This window comes from Canis lupus, chromosome 10 (assembly GCF_048164855.1).
Source record: "Canis lupus baileyi chromosome 10, mCanLup2.hap1, whole genome shotgun sequence".
Lineage (NCBI taxonomy): Eukaryota > Metazoa > Chordata > Mammalia > Carnivora > Canidae > Canis > Canis lupus.
The window spans coordinates 35,159,217-35,179,847 of NC_132847.1; the positions used below are offsets into that span (position 1 = coordinate 35,159,217).

The 20,631-nt window shown below is 40.7% G+C and overlaps 1 protein-coding gene across 15 annotated transcripts in view; it reads right to left on the reverse strand.

Annotated features, from left to right (window-relative positions):
* MPDZ (multiple PDZ domain crumbs cell polarity complex component) overlaps positions 1-9,508 on the reverse strand; it is a 161,222-nt gene extending 151,714 nt beyond the window's left edge. For all 15 annotated transcript variants that reach the window (XM_072841364.1, XM_072841369.1, XM_072841367.1 and 12 more), the window contains exon 1: positions 9,313-9,508. The gene's annotated coding sequence lies outside the window, so the exon portion shown is untranslated. The remainder of the gene's footprint in view (positions 1-9,312) is intronic.
* Positions 9,509-20,631: the final 11,123 nt, after the last annotated feature.

Sequence of the window (20,631 nt, forward strand, 5' to 3'; positions counted from 1 at the left end):
CTGGGGATAAAGAAGATTAATCAGGAAGAAGGTACAGATAAACAAGGAGGGACAACAGAAGTTGGAACCCTAGCGAGCATGAACATTTTAAATTCAATATATAAGAATTATTTTAGTGGTAAAAATCAATTAGAAATGAAGACCCTAAGCAAGGTAGTAAATGAAGGTGTTCAGAAAAAATAAAGGAAGGAAGAAAGGAGGGAGGGAGGGAAGGAAGGAAAAGACAAAACTGACCCTTCATGCTTGATCACTCTAAGTACCATATTCAGAAAGCACCCACAATGGCCAAAACACTAGGCAAAGTTATTTATGATGCTGACACTAAATATTAAAGCTTATTTCACATCACGTTGGTTCCTAAACCAATGTGAAGACAAATTATTTATGGAAGATGGCCTTAGTAACGTCCAATTAAAAACAGGAAGAGATCAAAATACTTTTTTTTTTTTTTTAAGTATACTCCACACCCAACGTGGGGCTCAAACTCCTAACCCTGAGATCAAGAGTCACAGGCTTTGCCACTGAGTCAACCAGGCACTCCAAGATCAAAATATCTTAGATATCAAACAAAATCTGTGAAGTAAACTAAAAATCCCAGTAGAATCAAAACCAAGATGAAATAAAGCCTACTTACAAAGAGAAGAATATATCTAAATACATACATATATAATCAGCCATGTTCCTCTCTTATTCATCTCTACACTAAGCCAAAACAAATTCACCTTTGGATCTTCTGTTAATTGACTATGCATACACTCAAGAAAATAAAATTCGCTCACAATAATAAAAGCAATGTTTTACCTAACCTGTACTAAAGAACTGTTGGAGAGAACCTTGTATTCCTCTGACGGCAAAGAGATGTCATTGTCTAAATCAGCAGACAAGCTTGTCAGTCAGCGATAGTCTACATTGCTGAGAGTACACTGAGGAAAGTCAGCAAAAAAGATGACAATTTACATCTTGCTGGCAAGATTCCAAGTAGTTCAGACAAGGGGAAATTATATAAAGAATCCAAATTCATATGAACCTATCCAAACATGAACCTTAGCCATATAAGATAAATAAGCATGAACCAATTCAAATCTCTACTTACTAATTCACAGATAATTGTAATAGGCTACTCTACTTAGTCACCACATATAATTTCATAGGACTCACTGGGGCCATCTTTGAAAACTGGTATTTTCTCTCTGAAAACATTTTAAGAGACCTTACTTTCTTTCAATAAACATGACTATTTGCTTCTTAATTAACTCATCTATAATTTTACTACATTCATTAACTGTATTTTACTATGATACTCAAAGGACTAGCTGTTAATATTAAGAATATAAACCAGCTTTTCCTTTTGTAATAATCCAGAGACCACATCTGCCTTAACTGATGTTGTTTGGGTTGTTTTTTTGTTTTTTGCCACTTAATTTCAATTAAGTCATTAGAAAGTAGAGACAAACATACGAGTGTTAAAAAAGGCCCAAAATATCTAAATGATGCCAACAAGAACAACATGTTTTCACAAAATGATGATCATCTTCTCTCCAATTCTTGATATATTTGACGATCTTAGGTGTAACATACAGAATGGCAATTATTTGGATAATTCAGGCACCAAATTACAATTTAGTTATCATATTTACTATATATGATTGTCACATAAATTTGTCACAGGAAGTGACAGATAAATCTGTCAAAATCTATAAAAACTACAAAAAATATGCAAGTTAGTGAGAGAATTAGCCAAGCAGTCTTAAAGCTTTGAGCTCAATATTCACATGGTAAGATATAAAAGTCTGTGGAAAGCCTCAATACCCACGTGACCAATTTTTTGTTTGTTTTGTTTTTACATATCATGTAATATTTTTAAATATTAGGAAATTTTAAATCTCTTTTACAATGGCTAGTTTTTTTTTTAAATTACATATAATTTACATATTTTGAAACCTCAAATACATTTTATAAGGGCACTTAAATTTTAAGTGTATCCACGAGGCATGAATTTAAGAAGACTGAGTAATATGTCAAATACAAAAGTCTGACACAACAAGGTTGAAACCAAGGACAAATACACGACAATGGACAAAATACAAAGGAATTCTAACTTATTTAAAAAAAACCTCTGAACGGTACATCCATTCAGTACAATGATCTAGCACTCAGCAATAAGCAGTATTAAACTATGAATAGAAGCAACATGGATGAATCCCAAAATACAGAGTAAAAGAAGCCAGATAAAATGAGAGAATGTCCTGCATGATTCCATTTATTTAAAACTCTAGAAAGGCAAACTAATCTGTCCTGACAGATCAGTGGTTACTTGGAGATAGGAGATGGGTAAGTAGGGCAAGACAAGAAAGTATTACAAAGGGTCATAAGGAAACTTGTAGAGGTACTAAGTATGTTCACTACCTTGATCATGGGGATGATACACAGTGGCCAAAATTCAACAAAATGTGCACTTCCAATATGTGCAGTTTTATCACGTCAATTATAAATTACACATCAATAAGAAAAATAATCCCTCTCCCCCTCTTGAGAAAAGGGTGGAGTCTGAAAGTCCTTACTTTAACACCTAAAAGATGTTCACTGAACTTCACAGAGCAGGCAAGGGAGCAATAATCCTGGCCTAGGGGCCGTTTCTTTTGTTTTCCTTCCACAGGCATAAAACATCTAAAAATACCTCATGATCGAGCCTCCAAAATTAACTATGGACTATGTAATATTTACTTTCAAGCAGAGACCGAGATTAAATAATTGATGCTCCACTGGTTTCCTATGTGCCACATCGTAGTTAGCCATATTACCATATCTCCTCAAGAGTCAATGGACATTGGTTCACACAATTGAGATCAGTTTCAATTCTATGTATGGATGTTTAATAATCTCTGATCATATTATCTTCACTGAGAAAAAGAGCAATCAGTGAAATCTACTGATCAACAAACAGTGCTATTTATTCATGTGTATTATTTGAGGGGGGCTGATATATAGGTGACAATCACAGGCAAGTTTAATTCTTTGCACTTGCCTACCTCATATATTTTTTTAAATGTGTTATTTTTATTATTAAATAAGTTACTAAGGAAATCACTATCTCATGTCTTTTACTATATAGTTTTAAAACATAACTAATAAAGTAAATTGCAAAGTATCCCAAAACATATTCAAGTTATCAACACTATATTATCAACACACCCAAATAGGTCTTTCCTATTTTTTTCGTAGTTCATGTCTGTTTTTCCTCTCTTACAAGAGTTTCCTTTTTCACTTTCCCCTCATGCATTTATTTATAGCACCTTAGATCTGAAGGTAGAGTGCTTTATAAGAAAACAACAATGAATACTGTTTTCTAAGATATAAATAAAACTAAAAGGAGAATAAAGACCAGAATTTCCGGGCAGCCTGGGTGGCTCAGCAGTTTAGCGCTGCCTTCAGCCCAGAGCATGATCCAGGATCAAGTTCCGCATCAGGTTCCCTGCATGGAGCCTGCTTCTCCCTCTGCCTTTGTCTCTGCCTCTCTCTATCTCTCTGTGTGTATCTCATGAATAAATAAATAAAATCTTAAAAAAAAAAAAGACCAGAATTTCCTATACTAAACAAATGTAACCATCACAAGCAAGAAGGAAAAAAAAAAGCAAGAACTTAATTCTCAAATTCTCTTTAAACTTAATTTCAATTTACTTTTCTTTTTTTTAACTCGGCGGGCCAAATTTGGAAAAATTGCATTAACATTTCTCTAACTCAACTAATCTCAACACCTAAAAAAGTTTTTGTTATTTTATAATATACAATCTAAATTACTATTTTAACCTCAATTTTTTTCCAAAAAGAAGAGGAAATTTCTGAGGGGAAAAAATGATTATGTAAACTACTTGCTCACAAAACATGCAAGTACATACAGTTTTTAGGTCAATGTAATTTAAAGAATAAGTTTTGCTGTTTTAATCAGGTTCCAGAATCATCACGAAATGTTTACAAACATTAACATTTCATCTTTGACAAATTTAATGTTTTACTGATTTTTTTAAAGGAATAGAGAAAATATTTTTTAAAATTAGCGCTTTTATGAAATACTTAAAAAGGAAACTAATGTAGCACTCTGCTCATAAAAAGCAAGAACCAGTTTCTCAGTGAAAACCAGGAAAAAAGAAAAGTGGCTTCTGGCCAAAGATAAAGTATCTCTTTCCTCAAGTAGCAGTTTCTTTCTTCCCAAACATCAAATTACCTCAATAAATGCTTAGACTAACACAAGAGCCTCCTGTATGACCTGCCTCCCTGCCCTAAACCAGTCCTTTCTTCAAGGTCTCCACGGATTTATAACCTAGGTCTTTTTTTTTTTTTTTTTTTTTTGTAAGATTTTACTAATTTATTCATGAGAGACACCAAGAGAGAGGCAGAGGGTAAAGCAGGTTTCCTGCCAGGAGCCCGATGTGGGACTCGATCCCAGGATCCTGGGATCACGCCCTGAGCCAGAGGCAGATGCTCAACCACTGAGCCACTCAGGAGTCCCTATAACTTGGGTCTTTTTAAGAACTTTGTTAAGGGATGAATTGTGTCCTCCTCTCTACCTCCCCAAAATATGTATGTTTAAGTCCTAACCCCTGTACCTCAGAATGTGACTGTATTTGGAGACATAGTCTTTAAAGAGGTAGGTAGGGTTAAATGAGGTCCCTGGGGCTCCACTAATCCAATACGACTGAGAGACACAGGGAGAAGACGGCCATCTACAAATTGCCAGCAAGCAATCCTATGTTGATCTCTAATTTCTTTGAAATGGTATAACTTTTACTATGTGTAAAACCTTCTTATTCTTCCCACTGTGTGATTATTCTTTCAACCAAGTCCGTAGACTTCTAGAGCAATACTTTACGTTCCTCCCAGTGCTTAACCCAATGCAATGTACCTCCTAACCCGTCCATTATTATCTACTAAATAAACGATTACCTCAGATCTTCTCAGAAAATATTTCACAGGAAGGCAACAGATTATTTAAGTAGACATAGTTCTTCATCTCCTTATTCTTATTCACCCACACAGAACCCCACTGTAATTATTTAATCATAGTATATCAACTTTACCATACTAACCATCACTTCCCAGTGTTTATATAGATGCTGTCTTATGCATGACAATATCTCCCAAGGGAAAATAATACCTTTCTTGTTATAAATATGGGGTTGATAATGTATGTAACAATGTAACTGTATCAAGTGAATTCCTATTCAGGCCAAATGTACTTTAAAATCACGTACAACTACTTGAGAAATATAATAATAATAAAATATAGCATCATTCATATGTACCATCAAGCAGTCCTGAATTCTATGGGAAGTTTTCTGCTTTCTTACTTTGAAATATAGGATCATTCTCTGCCAGATGCATTGTTTGCTCTAGCAAGTATGGAGACATTTCCAGTCCAATATATCAACTTTTTTCAAGCTGCTTTATGAAATTCACAAAATACATATTATAAATATGTATATAAGTACATATTATAAATATACAAAATGGAGCCAACCTGCAACTCAACCTAAGAGGGTCAAGTCTATGATGTCAGACTCGGGATGTAATCTAAGAAAATAATCTGCCTTTAACTCAGGGCAGTTTGTTATCTTCCAGGCAATTCATTGTTGCATGCCAGCTTCTAAATCCCTTAATACTAACTCAAAACAATGGGTCCACTTCATTTATAAAGCAGAGCCTCCACACCCAGCACCCAAAGGCTGAAAGCCTGCATCAAGGCAAAATTACATTTCAAGGATTCCCACAAATCTGAGCACACCCACATTGCAGATATCTAGTAAACTCTGGGGACAGCCTTCACTCCTTCATGATATATGTGCATTTAAAAGGTATCTGACTGACTTAGTTCACTCAGCATAATACCCTCCAGTTCCATCCACGTCGAAGCAAATGGTGGGTATTCGATCTTTCTAATGGCTGAGTAATATTCCATTGTAAGTCAGTTGGAGAAGCACAATCACCATATGGTTTCACTCATAAGGGCAATATAATAATGAAAGGGATTATAAGGGAAAGGGGGGAAAAACGAGTGGAAAAAATTAGAGAGGGTGACAAAGCATGAGAGAATCCTAACTGGAAAACGAACAAAGGGTAGTGGGTGGGGGATGGGATGACTGGGTGACAGGCACTGAGGAAGGCACTTGATGGGATGAGCACTGGGTGTTATATGTTGGCAAATCGAATTTCAATTAAAAAAATAAATAAAAAATAAAAGGTATCTGAAATGCAAAGAAGCCTTTAATGGTTAAACAGGCTCTGTGATAGGGATTTGGAGCATACTGAAAATGTCTTTGTGATAGGGATTCGGAGCATACTAAAAACAGTAACTCACATCTTGCCCTGCCTAAACCACAGGCAACAGGCTTAGGAGATAAAAGGAAGGAGTACAGAAAAAAATGAGGAAGAAAACCAGAAACGAGAGAGAAGAAATGAAATACCAATACCAATGAAATGAAAAGAATGCATATTATACGCATGTACACATATGATTGATCTCTTAGTAATATGTTGAGAATAAACATTTTTTTTTGTTTTAGCAAAGGTTTAGGGAAGAGGATTGTTGAAGAGTCAAGCTCCCTCACAAACTAGCTTTGCCTAAAGTGGTAACTTCCCTGCAAAAACGTATTCCTGACATCCTCTAACCCCAGCTGCTCTCCACCTAAATGAACAAAACTGTGATTCTCAAAACCTGCTCAGGTAGCACAGTAGCAAGAAGCCGCTAGAACTCAGCGAAGAACACCCTGAAATTGGGCTATCTATATTAGAGTAACTACACACATAATTTCTGCCAATCAGAAAACTCACTTTATCCTAGATTCTGACAAAAAAGAAAAAGAATCAAAAGGTTAAGAATCTTTCTGAGAGTGAAACTTGGAAATGTGAAAATCCAATACATTCACTTAATCTGACTACCTAGTTGGGAAAAGTCAGCCACTTCAGAGGACACCAGAAACAGTTAAAGGCAATGAAATTAAGCAATGCATCCATCACACGAGGAAGTATTTAAGCAATTCTTTTAAAGCCTGCTCTAGGTTGGCGATTTTTTCTGTAAAGAATAAGAGAAAGGCAACATACTTTCTTTCATACTTTGAAGGCTATGTATCTGTGTCTCAACTATGTAACTACTCAACTCTCCCACCGCTGCTGTGAAAGGAGCCAGAGACAGTAAGAATCCACCACACACAATACTAATGAGTGTGGCTGTGTGCCAATAAAACTCTACTTATAACAGCACACTGAGATTTGATTTTCATATGATTTTCACATGCCATGATATAATATTCTTTTGATTTTGTTTTTGAGCCATATAAAATTGCACAAACCACTTCTAACTCCTACGCTTTAGGGGAAAACAGGCTGCTGCTGGCCAACTTGGCCTATGACCCATTAAGTTTAGAGACCTCCGTTTTAAAAGACCCTAACATGGTGGCACCTGGGTGGTTCATTGGTTTAGCGCCTGCCTTTGGCTCACGGCCTGATCCTGGGGTCCCGGGATGGAGTCTCACATCGGGCTCCCTGCAGGAAGCTTGCTTCTCCCTCTGCCTATGTCTCTGCATCTCTGGGCGTCTCTCATGAATAAATAAATAAAATCTTTTTTTTTTTTAAATAAAAGACCCTAATATGAACTGAGCGAGGATATAGCTCAATCTAGAAAAAAAACCACGTTTGTAAACTAGCTCATTAGCTAGCAGGAAATCTGGGCAGCCCAGACAAGATTATCCCCACCACCCTCTAAACCCTCTTAGCTCCTCCTTCAGGCAAAGGCACCAGAGCATCCATCCAGAGCTTTACGTTATATTAATAGCTCAAACCTAGGAACGGGAAGTTTTGTTTTTCTTAAATGCATTTTTTTAACCTAAACTCTATCAGGCGCTCAAGTATATACCAAATATAGATCATGTGACCCTTAAAAAAAGTTCATTGTAGTCACCCATACTAAAGTCAGCGTGTAAACACTCCCAAGCCCCAAACCATCACCTCGTTGGTTTTTCAGATCACGGGGTTTTTTGGTTTCTTGTTTTGTTTCGTTTTTGTAAAAGGCAACCTAAATGAGAAGAAATGCCTAGGGAAACACAGAGGGATGTTTACAGCACAGCTGTCCACCAAGGCTGGGTGACAGCGTCTAGTCACTTTGCTGAGTCTTCCCCTCTGGACATCCAATGAACATGGAGAGTATCGACCTACGGTCCTCTCGTCTGATGCTACCGAAGCAGCACTAGCTGCCACCGCACCCTCCCCGCACCACACGCAGCGCCCACGCTCGGGGTCCGGGGTCCGGGGTCCGCGCCAGCCCAGCAGGCTCCGCAAGCCCCACCCGCCCAGCTGGCGGGAGACGTCCCCCCGCCCCCGCCTCGCCCCCCGCCGCGGCGCAGCGCCCCCCCCCCCCCCCCGCCGTCGCGGGGCCCCTCCTACGCGAGGCAGTCCCAGCCTGCATTTCCATGTGATCTGCTGGAAAGAATAGCCAGGCCTTTGTGCCTCTGCAAAGAACGCAAGCAAAAATTTACACCATCACCACCCCCGACACACACGCACACAACTCCCAGGACACAAAGCGTCTGGGAACCGCGCTCCCCGAGGCACATCCGGCACCCCCGGCTGCGAATCGCAGACAAAGGCGGCCCGTGGGCGCGGGGCGGCCGAAGCGGGGGGCGAGAGCGCAAGCTCCCCCCGCGGGGGGCAGGGGATGAAAGGGCACGGGCGCCGCGGGGGACGGGGGCGGGCATCAATCAGCGGCGCGCTCGGGGCCGGCGGCCAGGGCCGGAGACGCCGGTCTGCGGGGGGCGGGGGGCGGGGGGCGGGCGGGGGGCTCTCTCCGCACCCGCTACGCGCCCCGCACCGCGTCACCCCGGAGCGGGCGTCCGGCCCGGGGCGCGGCCACGCCGGCGGCGAGCAACAGGCTCCTGCGCCCGGGCCGCGGTTCCCCCTTCTGGCACCATCCCCGTGCCCCTCCAGGCGAAGAAAAAGAAAAAAAGAAAAAAAAAAAAAAAAAACTTTTAAAGCATTTAGAGTCAGCAAGGGCAAAGGCGGGGGTGCGGGGGGGCTGGGGGGCTGCCCGGACTGGGGCTGGAGCTCGGGGGCCAGCAAGTAGCCAAGGAAACTTCCAGCCCCCATCCTGCTAGAGCCGGGCCGCCCGTCCGCGCGGGGTGGGGCGCACGCACCCCGCCCGCCGAGCCCCGCGCCCCGCGCCCCGCGCCCCGGACCGGCGCCCGCGCACCTCCCGGCCGGCGCGCGCAGAGCTCGGGGGCGCGCCCGGCCTCCCCGCCTCCCGGCCCGGGCCCCGGCGCCGCTTACCCGGCTGGCGGCGGCCGCCCCGGGCGGGGGCGCACAGGGGAGGAGGGCCGGAGGGCCGGGGAGCCGGGGAGCCGGGGAGCCGGGGCCTCGGCGGCCGCGCCTCTGTCCCCGCTCGCCCTCTTCTCCGCTGAGTAACGGCCCGGCGAGGAGCTTCGGGGTAGACGCGCACCGACACTCGCGCGCCGCCGGGAAACTTAATCCCGCCCGCCCGGCCGGCGGCGGCCCGACGCCAGCCTCCGCTCCGCCGCGCCCCCTCCCCCGCGCGCCGCACTTGCGCCGACCGGGCTGCCGCGGAGGAGGCGGCGGGGCCGGGGCTGCCGGGGCTGCGTGACGCCTGCGGCCGGCGGGCGGCGGGCGCGCCTCGGCCAATCAGGGGGCGCGGCCCAGCCCCGGGTCCTGGGTTTTAAACCTGCGCGGCGGGCGCTCGGCCTGGGGTGCGGGGCGCGGGCTCTGGGACCTCGCCCGGCGGGGGCTGGGGGGGGCTGGGGGGGCACGCGGGGCGCCCGGTCGACCCGACTGCCCAGGAAGCAGCGGTGATTATGTTGGCCAGACGTGGCCCCTGGGATGCTTGGGACGTACTTACACTAAAAAAAATGCTCCTTGTTTATCTGAAATTCGAATTTAACTGGGGTCTCTTATGTTCCTAAGTCTGGCAACCTGTGGGAACTGGTAACCCCTATTTCTGGTTTTGAGGACTTAAAATTTCATTATGTGGACTGCCTTGTGGATGCCGTCTGTATGGGTAGCTTATTTAAGCGGTTATGGGATGGTGATGAGAAGAAGCGCTTTAACGATGAGGCATGGGGAGTGGAACTAATGACCTCGCATTCTAAGTAACTTTTAGAACGTTACTGTGCTGCTTAGACATATCCAATTAAAAGACAGAAACAATATACATAAAAGAAGGGTTCAGAATTGCATGGTGCGAGGAAAGACATATTCATCTCTATTTTGTGCCGCTTAAGGTTGTGTTTCTGATACCTTCAATTCCTGAGCCCCAGGAATCTTTTCTGCAGAAGAAAATCCCTTCCTTTCTCAATACGGACATCTAATATTAGAATATGGGTGGCTGAGCGGTTTAGTGCCTGCCTTCGGCTCAGGGCGTTGATCCTGGGGTCCTGGGATCGAGTCCGCATCAGGCTCCCTGCGTGGAGCCTGCTTCTCCCTCTGCCTGTGTCTCTGCTTCTCTGTGTGTGTGTGTGTGTGTGTGTGTGTGTGTGTGTCTCATGAATAAATAAACAAAATCTGTAACAACAACAACAAAAAAAGAACATACATTAAAGGATACTCAGAAGTCTAACTTAAAATGTTTAGAAGAATTTCTTTTAATATCCCGAATTGAAAGTTCTGATTTCTTTAGCAGACTTGTAAATTTTTTTTATTTTTTGGTCTACGAAAAAAAAGTCAATTCTATTTTTCAAATATTCACCAAATATTTAAGGGGAAATACGGTTTCAAAACATACGAGGCCCCAGAGGGAAACTGAGTTGAGCTTTAAATGAATATTTTCAGAAGGCTTCAAAATAGATCAGTTGCCTGCAAATGACTGGGAGCAAAAAAGCCAAAATGCCTTGGGTGGAGAGAGTGCCCCCAGCCTGAGACCCGTTGTGCTTTCTCAGACGTAGGCATCGGTGTAGATTTGCCCGCTAGGGAAATAAAAACACTGACTAGATTTCTTTAGCATCTGTGGATATTCATCTTCTCTGGGTCCTTTGAAAATGAAGGTGAAGTTAGGATGAAGGGAAAACTCATCCCTTGTATCTTCAACACATCTGTGTCTTGGGTAACCTTTCAGTCAGCGCTCTCAACTCTCTCCATTGAGAGAGACAGAGGAAAGCAGGCAGGCAATAACATTACTCTCCAGCCCACCTCTCTCCAGTTACATTTTCTCCTCTTTTCTAAACAGTTAAATTTCTGACACCAACCACCTGCATCCTGACTTCCTGCCGCCCTCACTGCCCTGAAAGGGCTTTTGCTAGACACCAATAATCTCCCTTTACCTAAATCCAATGGGTAGGTTTCTCTCCTTATATTCTTTGTCCTTTCAAATGCATTCATAACTATTGAATACTCTCTTGAAGTGTTGCTCCCCCACCCCTTTATTCCATACAATCACACTTTCAGTTTTGCTCCTTCCTCTTACTGAGTGGCCAATGTGTGGGACCTGAAGCTTACACAATTTGGGGCTCCGCTTTAAGAAAAGAAAAACAAAGGTATTTTTCTTTTGAAAACTTTACAGAAATATGTGACCATGTAAACACATCTCTAGGGCTCCTCCTAGGCAAGAGAAAGACCCAGAATCTTTCTTCTTTTTTTTTTTTTTTTAAGTTTTATTTATTTAGGGACCACTCTATAGGCTCAAACTCACGACCCTGAAATCAGGAGCCCCATGCTAGCCAGGCATCCCTGACAAATACCCAGAATTTTAAGCTTCATTAGCTTCAAGGCAGATCTGCCTCCCATATCAGGCCACTCTTGGATCTCCTTTGCCAACTAACCTCTCCTCCCCTCCTCAACCTCTAAATGCTGGAGTTCCTCAAGTAATGTCCATGGTGAAGCCATTCACCGAGACACAGAACTGTGAAATATTATGGCTTCATTTTGGATGTTCTAGGTTTAAGTCAGGCAAACAAGGAAGTCAAATAAACACTCAGATATGCAAAGAAATTTAAGTTGAAGATAAAAAATGATGACTCTTTCCCCAATCCATGAATATCTGGAGGGGAAAATCAGCTTACTTAGGGAGGGCCAGCAACTAAGATTATTCCATGATTCCCACAAATTAGTGTAAAACTATTGTACTACATGTTCACTGTACGCTATACTATTGCTTCATAGTATTCATCCTACTTTGTAATTATATATTTAGTTTTATCATTATTTATGCAGTGGTTCTCTGCCCCCCTTAGGTCACAAACTCCAGGAGAGCAGAGACCAAGTCACTGTTTCATCCTCAGAGCCTAGCAAAATGTTTCGTAAGTAATTATTGTTCAAATGGAATGGGACAAATATATGACTGCAAAAATGAACGATTCATCTAGAGAGCTTTTGTGTGCTTGCCATAGACTCATCCCAAGGCATTTCATGCTGAGAGGATTTTCTTGTTGCTTAGAAATCCCGGAGGATTCCTCTTTGAATAGCAAAGTATTTCCAGTTGCCATTTTCCAAATCTGGTCATTCTCAAATGCAAAGGAATTAACTGCATGAAATGCTAGCTGCTACAAAAGTACGGAAGGAGAGCAATTCCATGACTAGCTACTACAGGTTTTCCAAGGGTCTTAAAAGGTAAAATGGCATTATTCCTTTGAACTATAGGGGGAAAGCGGTTTAGCGCTGCCTTCAGCCCGAGGTGAGGTGTGATCGAGTCCTGCGTCAGGCTCCCTGTGTGGAGCCCACTTCTCCCTCTGCCTGTGTCTCTTCCTCTCTCTCTCTCTCTCTCTCTCTCTCTGTCATGAATAAATAAATAAAATGTATAAATCAATCAACCAATCAATCAAAGGATTTTACCTTGTTTAAAAAGACACTATTGCTCTGGTCTCATTTAGCAAAGCAAATTCTATCTGCCCACCTTAAGCAATAGTTACACTTATCAGAAGACAAGCAGGCATCTTGCTTAGGCTAGTTCTTTGATAAAATTATCTAGCACTTGAGAATGATTTCATCTAGGAGCTTCTCCTTTTGAAGTTAACCCTTCTAGTTAATTGCTCTCTTCTCTTCTGCTTATTCTAAGCCAGAGGACCCAAGCTTTTCTAGAAGTAACCAGGCAGTATGGTGTATCCCTCAGGTTTATTTTTATTTTTTGAGATTTTATTAATTTATCAATGACAGAGACAGAGAGGCAGCAACATAGGCAGAGGGAGAAGCAGGCTCCCTGCGGGGAACCTGATGCAAGATTTGATCCCAAAACCCCAGGATCACAACCTGAGCCAAAGGCAGATACTGAACCATGGAGACACCCAGATACCCCCCTTCCTCTGGTCTAAAAACAAAATTCAAGAGGTTTAAGTAAAATCTTACAGAGAAAGCCAAAATAGAAAGATAAAATGGAGCTGATCTTCTCTATGAGGTAGGTTAAAACTGACCCCAAACCTACAGATTAATAATTTTTTTTCTATTGCGTGTTGATCACAGCTTCTGGGATCTGAAGATAAAGGAATTCGGAAAGTTGTGTGCCTCCCAGGTATAGCCTCAGTGAGGCATTTTCTTCAGCAATTTGTTTTTCTTAAATCTCAGTAATGTTCAGACTATTTTTGTAAGGAAAAATATTTGGGGGACTTCCAGAATAGGTTTAAATTATTTTAATTATAGTTTTATTTTAATTATTTTATTATAATCTGAAAGTACAAACATAAGTACATAACATTATTTTACATTTGTTGTTCCTCTGTAACTCTAAAACTGGCCAAAGGCCCAAGGTGTCTGCTCAAAATCTTTAATATCTTCTAGAAAGATAGATCGTGGAAATTCAATTTTTGATTCATGAGGATACAGAGGAAGGACTCTTTTAGTTGCCTTTCAAGCACATAGTCTCTGTTCTGTCTTCCTAACAGTGAATAGCCTAGGTATGGAAGAGGGGCAGCCCCACCCATTGGTGGGTGTTTCTAAAGGGTTCCTGGGCCAAGGAACACTTCATATGAAGCAAATCCTTTTCCACAGACTAAGTGATTCTGGGGGTATTCTGTGGGACTAAGTACTATTTCCATACTTTAAGTTGCTCAGACTCTTCTTAATGTTTCATTTAATTGCAAAGTAGGTGGCATACCTGCGTCTCCCTCTGCCTAAGCGTTATCGTTATCCCCTACGTTAACAAATAACCATTTCTACGTCATTACAGTTTGCAGAGTAGTTTTTACACTATCTACTGGCTGACTGATTTCATAGTTTCAACTGGCCTCTAGTTTCTCAAATAAAACAGAATACTTTTTTTCCAGTCTTTTGAATGTTAGAAAAAAATAGACCACTTTAAACAAACTTTTGCTTGTTTTCACCATTGAAAACAGACAAGATTGAAAGAAGAGAGTAAGAAGAAGAAAGAATGTTAGGATAATGAATATATATGTGTCTAGGAGAAAGCCATTAAGAGGAAGGAATGGCTAAGAAAGAATCCCAGGCATGAGAAAAATGCAAAATTATATCTATTTTGAGGACATGTAGAATAATCTGTCTTTCTTCATGTAACAACTGTTTATAGAAGAATAGAGGCAGTGAAACCTACAATGTGTCCGACTGAGTCTCATCTCTCTAAGGAAGAAAGAAAGGGCACTGGGAGGTCATGACCATCTGACCTTGAGTTAATTTGCTTTCATAACCACAGATTTCTGGTGCAGTGAGGAAATCCTGGGCAAAAACTTTGAAACTAGGTTATTTTTTGGGTAGAATATATCCAAACATTGGTTCCAGAATCTCTGACTCAAGTTCATGCAAGCTGGAATGACATTGTGGAATCTCTCTCCTACAAAATGTGACTGTAAGTCAGTTGTCCAAATGGAGGGCAAGAAAAATAAGCAATTAATAAGTGATTAACAATGATGAAAAAATTTGTTCAAGTTGCACAGTGTCTTTTAGGTAATACCCCTCTATGTTCTATAAGAATAGGGAAAAGAAACTGAGTTTTTGAGATGACCATTGTGTCACTAGATCACATTTTACCTGAAGCCTACGCCATGTCTTGAATTTTCATTTAGATGGGCCAATAAATCACCTTCAGTTCTTAACATAATATGAATTGAGTTTTCTGTTATTTGCAACTAAAATCACTTAAGCTGTGAAATTTACATATTAAGCCATTCACAGTGAGCTAGACAGGTACTTTCAAGTGTTAAGGAACATAATGAGATTACCTCAGTTGGAGGGAGTTTGTTAAAGAATAGCTAGGATTATTGGGAAGAAAAGAGTGTCCATAGGTAAAACATCTTTCTGATTATACCACAAGCACCCAGAGAGAAATGAAAGGTCAGTTCAGAGGATGCAGATTTCATGACCAGGTTTTCTTAGAGTTTTTGTACTTCTACCATAATTATGATTCAGCACAGCCCTGTTTCTCTGTACTTTGTTTTCCTTGAACCTCTAACAATAATTGATTAATAATTGGTTCCTTGGAAATTTGGTGATCTTTCATGTTCTTTTTTATTTAGCAATGAGGCAATGAACAGCGCTATACACAGAAGGCTTATTGACTTATGTGCTTCACTTTTAAGGGAGTAGCATTATATTCAGAAGCCCCTAAATCCCAGAAAAAAAGAAATCTTTGCTCAGAACTATTTGATGTATTAGAGGATATTTTTGGGGTGTTTGAGAAATAGACTCCTAACTGCCAGGAGTTCTGTTTAGTAGCTTCCTCTGTATATGTATTTATGTGTGTGTGTGTGTGTGTGTGTGTGTGTGTGTGTGTACTTGTTTATGTGCCTGTCTATATGTGTTCATATGGTGGTGGTAATAATGGTTATATCAGTTGTTTTAATCCCCACATTTTATACCTGAAATTTTATTTCAACTCTTCCTTATACCTGATATTTCAATGTTCCCAGTTTCTCTGCAGTTTTAGTAAAGGGATTAGTCCATTCCATTGCTGTAGTATTTTAGATCCTAGGGCAGTGCCTCTCAGCCTATCTGTGAAGAGTCTAGTTTTTTTGTTTTTTGCTTTTAATTTCCAAAGTATCATTGACCGATGCACTTAAAATTAATTATTAAAGATTATATGCCTGGATGTTGGGTCAATGTTCAATTGTTATAAAGATTTTTAAAGAAACGTTTAATTTCTTTGTGGACCAGGCTGCCAACAAAGCAATTCCCCAGGGCCTTGTTACTCCAAGTACGGTCAATAAACCAGAAACATCTGCATCACTTTGGAGCTGGTTAGAAATGCAGAATCTCAGGCATCACCCCAGACTACTAAATCAGAATCTTCATTTTAGCATAAGGTCGAGGTGATTTATATACACATTAAAGATCTTAGGGAATCTCTACTCTTTCATCTGTTTTTTGTCTTCCAAGAATGTTCTGCTGTATCTTTACCTAGAAAGCTTTTTCTTCTTTTTTTTTTTTTTTAAAGAGCTTCAGATTGCTGGCATCTTTTCCTCAGTCATGTCACTGATCAAATGTCACTTATGTTGGAGAAGGTTTTTCTGGCTCTCCAATAAAATTAGCAGCCTCTTCCACATCACATTACCTTGTATTATATTCTTTATGGTATCTATTGCTATCTAAAATTAGTATTGGCCTCTTCCTGCCCCCCACACTCAGCCCAGCTAAAATGTAAGTTCAATGAGAGCAGAGATCTTAATCTGTTTCATTCTCTGTCCTTTATCCAGTGCCAGCTCAGTGTCTGCTTGGAGGTACGACTCAAGAGCTGTCTACACTCTGTTTCTACTCAGTTCATGACTCTGCTTGCTCCTGGCTCCCATGACCTCATGGCCTCTGTTTATTGCTTTTTTGTGTGTGTCCTTCTGAGTTTCTAGTAGAGAGCCCAACCCAAACTGGCTTATAAAATATAAAGGATGCTGGCTTATATAATTAGAAAGGTCTAGAGTAAATGTAGTAGTAAGGCACAGTTCCCTTCAGGCTCTGGCCGTCTTTCGCTCCAATTCTTTCAGCTTGGCACATCTCCATGTGTTAGCTTCCTGTTCCTGCTGGCAGCTGCATGACCGCCACAGCCCCAGCTCTCACATTCACATGGGGTGCTATGCAGAGACCATGCACTGCAGCTGTATTCTTTCACAGTAAGAAAACTGTCCCCCAAACCTCCTGCAGCATTCCTCCAACATTCCTTGGACTGAACTGGATCACATGCCCATTCTAAATATGTATACACATAGAGAGTGGTGTATTTACAAATGATAAAATGGATAGATCTTAAGAGTTACATTTCATTAAGTTTGACAGTTACATACATCCGCATAGACACTAACCAAACCAAAATGTAGAATATCTCCATCAACCTGGAAGGCTGTTTTGTGTCCTTTCCAGTCAAGCAGATGAGTAACAGTGCCCTGCTGAGCCATATTGGAATTGGAAGCCAAAAGAATAATTAGAAATAGTTAACCTGTCTTTTTGTAAAATATTGATGTTATTCATCATGTACATTAACTTTCAAGAAAAATACTGCATTAAAAATGATTTATACTAATTACTAGTTGTTGTTTGCTATCCTCCGTCTTAAAAAAACAAGTGCCATACTCACCTTTCTTCCATCTCTGTAGTTGTTACCCTGCAGTCAAAAAGCCTCTGTTTCTCTTTGTCTCTCTCTTTTTTTTCCAAGATTTATTTATTTATTTATTTATTTTTATTTATTTATTTATATTTGTTTATTTATTTATATTTATTTATGTATTTATTTATTTATTTATTTATTTATTTATTTATTTATGATAGACAGAGAGAGAGGCAGAGACACAGGAGGAGGGAGAAGCAGGCTCCATGTCGGGAGCCCGAGGTGGGACTCGATCCCGGGTCTCCAGGATCGCGCCCTGGGCCAAAGGCAGGCGCCAAACCGCTGAGCCACCCAGGGATCCCTGCCTCTCTTTTTCTTAATATGATCTGTGCATGTGAGTTCTCCATATGATGGCTTCAATATAGCTGAACTTTTTACATGGTAGCTAAGGCTCCCAGAGTAAGTGCCCAACAGAAGCCAGCAAGCCGGCTATATTTCTTACCTAATTTAGCCTTGGAAGTTACCCACGGCAATTTCTGCCATATTTCATTCATCACAGCAGTCACAAGAAGAGGAGACATAGACTGTCTCTCGATAGGAGGAGTGTCAAAGAATTTGCAGAAGAGGTGCCTGGGTGGCTTAGTCAGTCGAGTGGCTGGATCTTATTTCTGCTTGGGTCATGATCACAGGGTCATGACCTCAGGATTGTGGGATGGAGCCCTGCATTGAGCTCTGTGCTCAGTGGGCAGTTTGCTTGGGGATTCCCCCTCCCTACTCTCCCTTTGCCCCTCTCCAGCTTATGCTCTCTCTCTTTAAAATAAATAAATATTTTTTAAAAAGGAATTTGCAGATGTATTTTTAAACCACTAAGGAGTCCACTGCTTCTATAACCATTTTTGGATAATAGTGAATAGCCCTGATTTTTGAGTATTAAAAATTCCTATCCCAATGAAATTTTTAAAAATTCATCTTCCTTTCAAGTTCAAGTGTCTTCTCTTTGCTCTTTTGTTTAGTTGGATATTGTTGCTTTCATTCACTCCCTCCTCTCCATTCACTCACTCACCCTTATTTTTGGCCCATCCAAGTTAAAAGTAAGTAGTTAGGGATAAGATGAAAAGAAACAAAAACATCTTTTTACTTGACTGAATGTTGAAAAGAGTCTTCAAGAACAGATAACCAAAGGCCAACTCCCTTTTGTAGGGGGTGATTTGGTGAGTTGTTTGGAGACCTCCACTCTGGCTCCTCAGACCTCTGTCCATTATGAAGATGATGTACAATCTTGCTGACCTTGTAACACTCTCCTTCAACTACTGTTTCTTGATCCACACTCACACAATCTCTCCCTGCTATGATCCACTTATCTAATCAGACAGTTCTTTGGGGAAATGTTTTCAAAATGGTACCAGTCTAGACTCACTACATCCAAGTTCTTTAAGAACTGCAGAGAAATTCAGCAATTCAGTTGCCTTGAAATCTGCAGATTGGTCTTTGCCCTGCCATCAAGGCAATTCTAGACAGCCTTTCATATCCAGACTTTTCTAGGGAAGAGCCAGACAGTGTTCTCTACGCTCCCCAAACTCCAGATAACCCAGAACAAGTTTCCTTTAAGGCATTCTTAACTATTTTCTATTTTAATAGCTGTACCAGGCAAGACCTAAGTTATATAGCTCAGCAAGCATCTAGGCTGGATGATGAAATGGCTTCTTTGTATCAGTCAAACCAGACTTGGTCAGTGATTCTCTTGAAACTCCCCTCACTTTTATGGGGAGATAATGAAGAAGCAAAATTCTACCACTGTGAGAAGTGGTAGAAAAACATAGTAATCTCTCCCAAGTGTGCAGTTTTCTCCAAAGGAAGCCTCACCCTGAAGACAATGTTTGAAATCCTACTCTCTTTTAAAGTAGCCTTAAAGGGGATCCCTGGGTGGCGCAGTGGTTTAGTGCCTGCCTTTGGCCCAGGGCGCGATCCTGGAGACCCGGGATCGAATCCCACGTCAGGCTCCGGGTGCATGGAGCCTGCTTCTCCCTCTGCCTGTGTCTCTGCCTCTCTCTCTCTCTCTCTCTCTCTCACTGTGTGCCTATCATAAATAAAATAAATAAATAAATAAATAAATAAATAAATAAATAAATAAATAATTTAAAGTAGCCTTAAAGGGTGACAGGATCCATGTTGTATTTCTTAGTAAGATGGTGGGCATGTATATCATTTCTCTGTTTAAAATATGTACAACAAATATCCCTTGGGTCCTGAGATTTAGGATTTCATCAAAGCTTCAAGACAACAAAAATGCCCCAATTTATAGCACTAACACTTCTGTTATTTTTTTTTTTTACATTTATTTAAAAATCAGCTCTGCTTCCAATATGGGGCTTGAACCTACTACTCTGAGATCAAGAGTCTCTACAGACTGAGCCAGCCAGTCACTCCAATACTTCTATTGCTGTATATTAAAGTCACATATAACAGTGACTGTTCCTGGATCATTTCTCATCTGTCTCATTTCTTGCATTAATATCACCTTGTTTTAATTATTATTGCCTTGTAATAATATTATTATTATACTTTGTAATAATAATTATTATTATTTTATTTAATTATTATTATTATAATAGGTTGTAATAACTGGTGGCCTCTCACTACTATTTTTTCCTCAAAATTCTCATTGCTTTTCTTAGCTGATAGAAAAATTACTTGATTATCTACTTCAGTCAATGGAAATTAATAATATTAGAAAATCCAAAGTCAATCTAAATAGAATTTGTAGCTTATATTTTCTTTTAATAGAATCTGAATTTATTCATATTTTTAATAGCAGCATTTTCAGATTTTATGGAATCTATAGTTTAGAGGCAAATACATAAGAACAATAACAGTGGTGGTTTTGAGATATGTTTCTTTCCGTGACATTCCCTTTAAAAATGCCTCAGTCAACCAGAGGCCACCTATCAATCTACTTCATGATAAAGTGTTAAATGTGTGATCAGGTTCACGAAAGTGTTAAGATTCAAATTATCCATAGACTAAATAATTCACCTTTGAAAGGTCTTATCTTTTTTGCAAGAGAATTACGTATTTAATGAACCTAGAGATTATATTTTCTAAAAAAAATGCGTGAAATTAACAAACACGGTGTATTCTTAGTACTCTTAGTTCAGTAACGTGATTGCAAA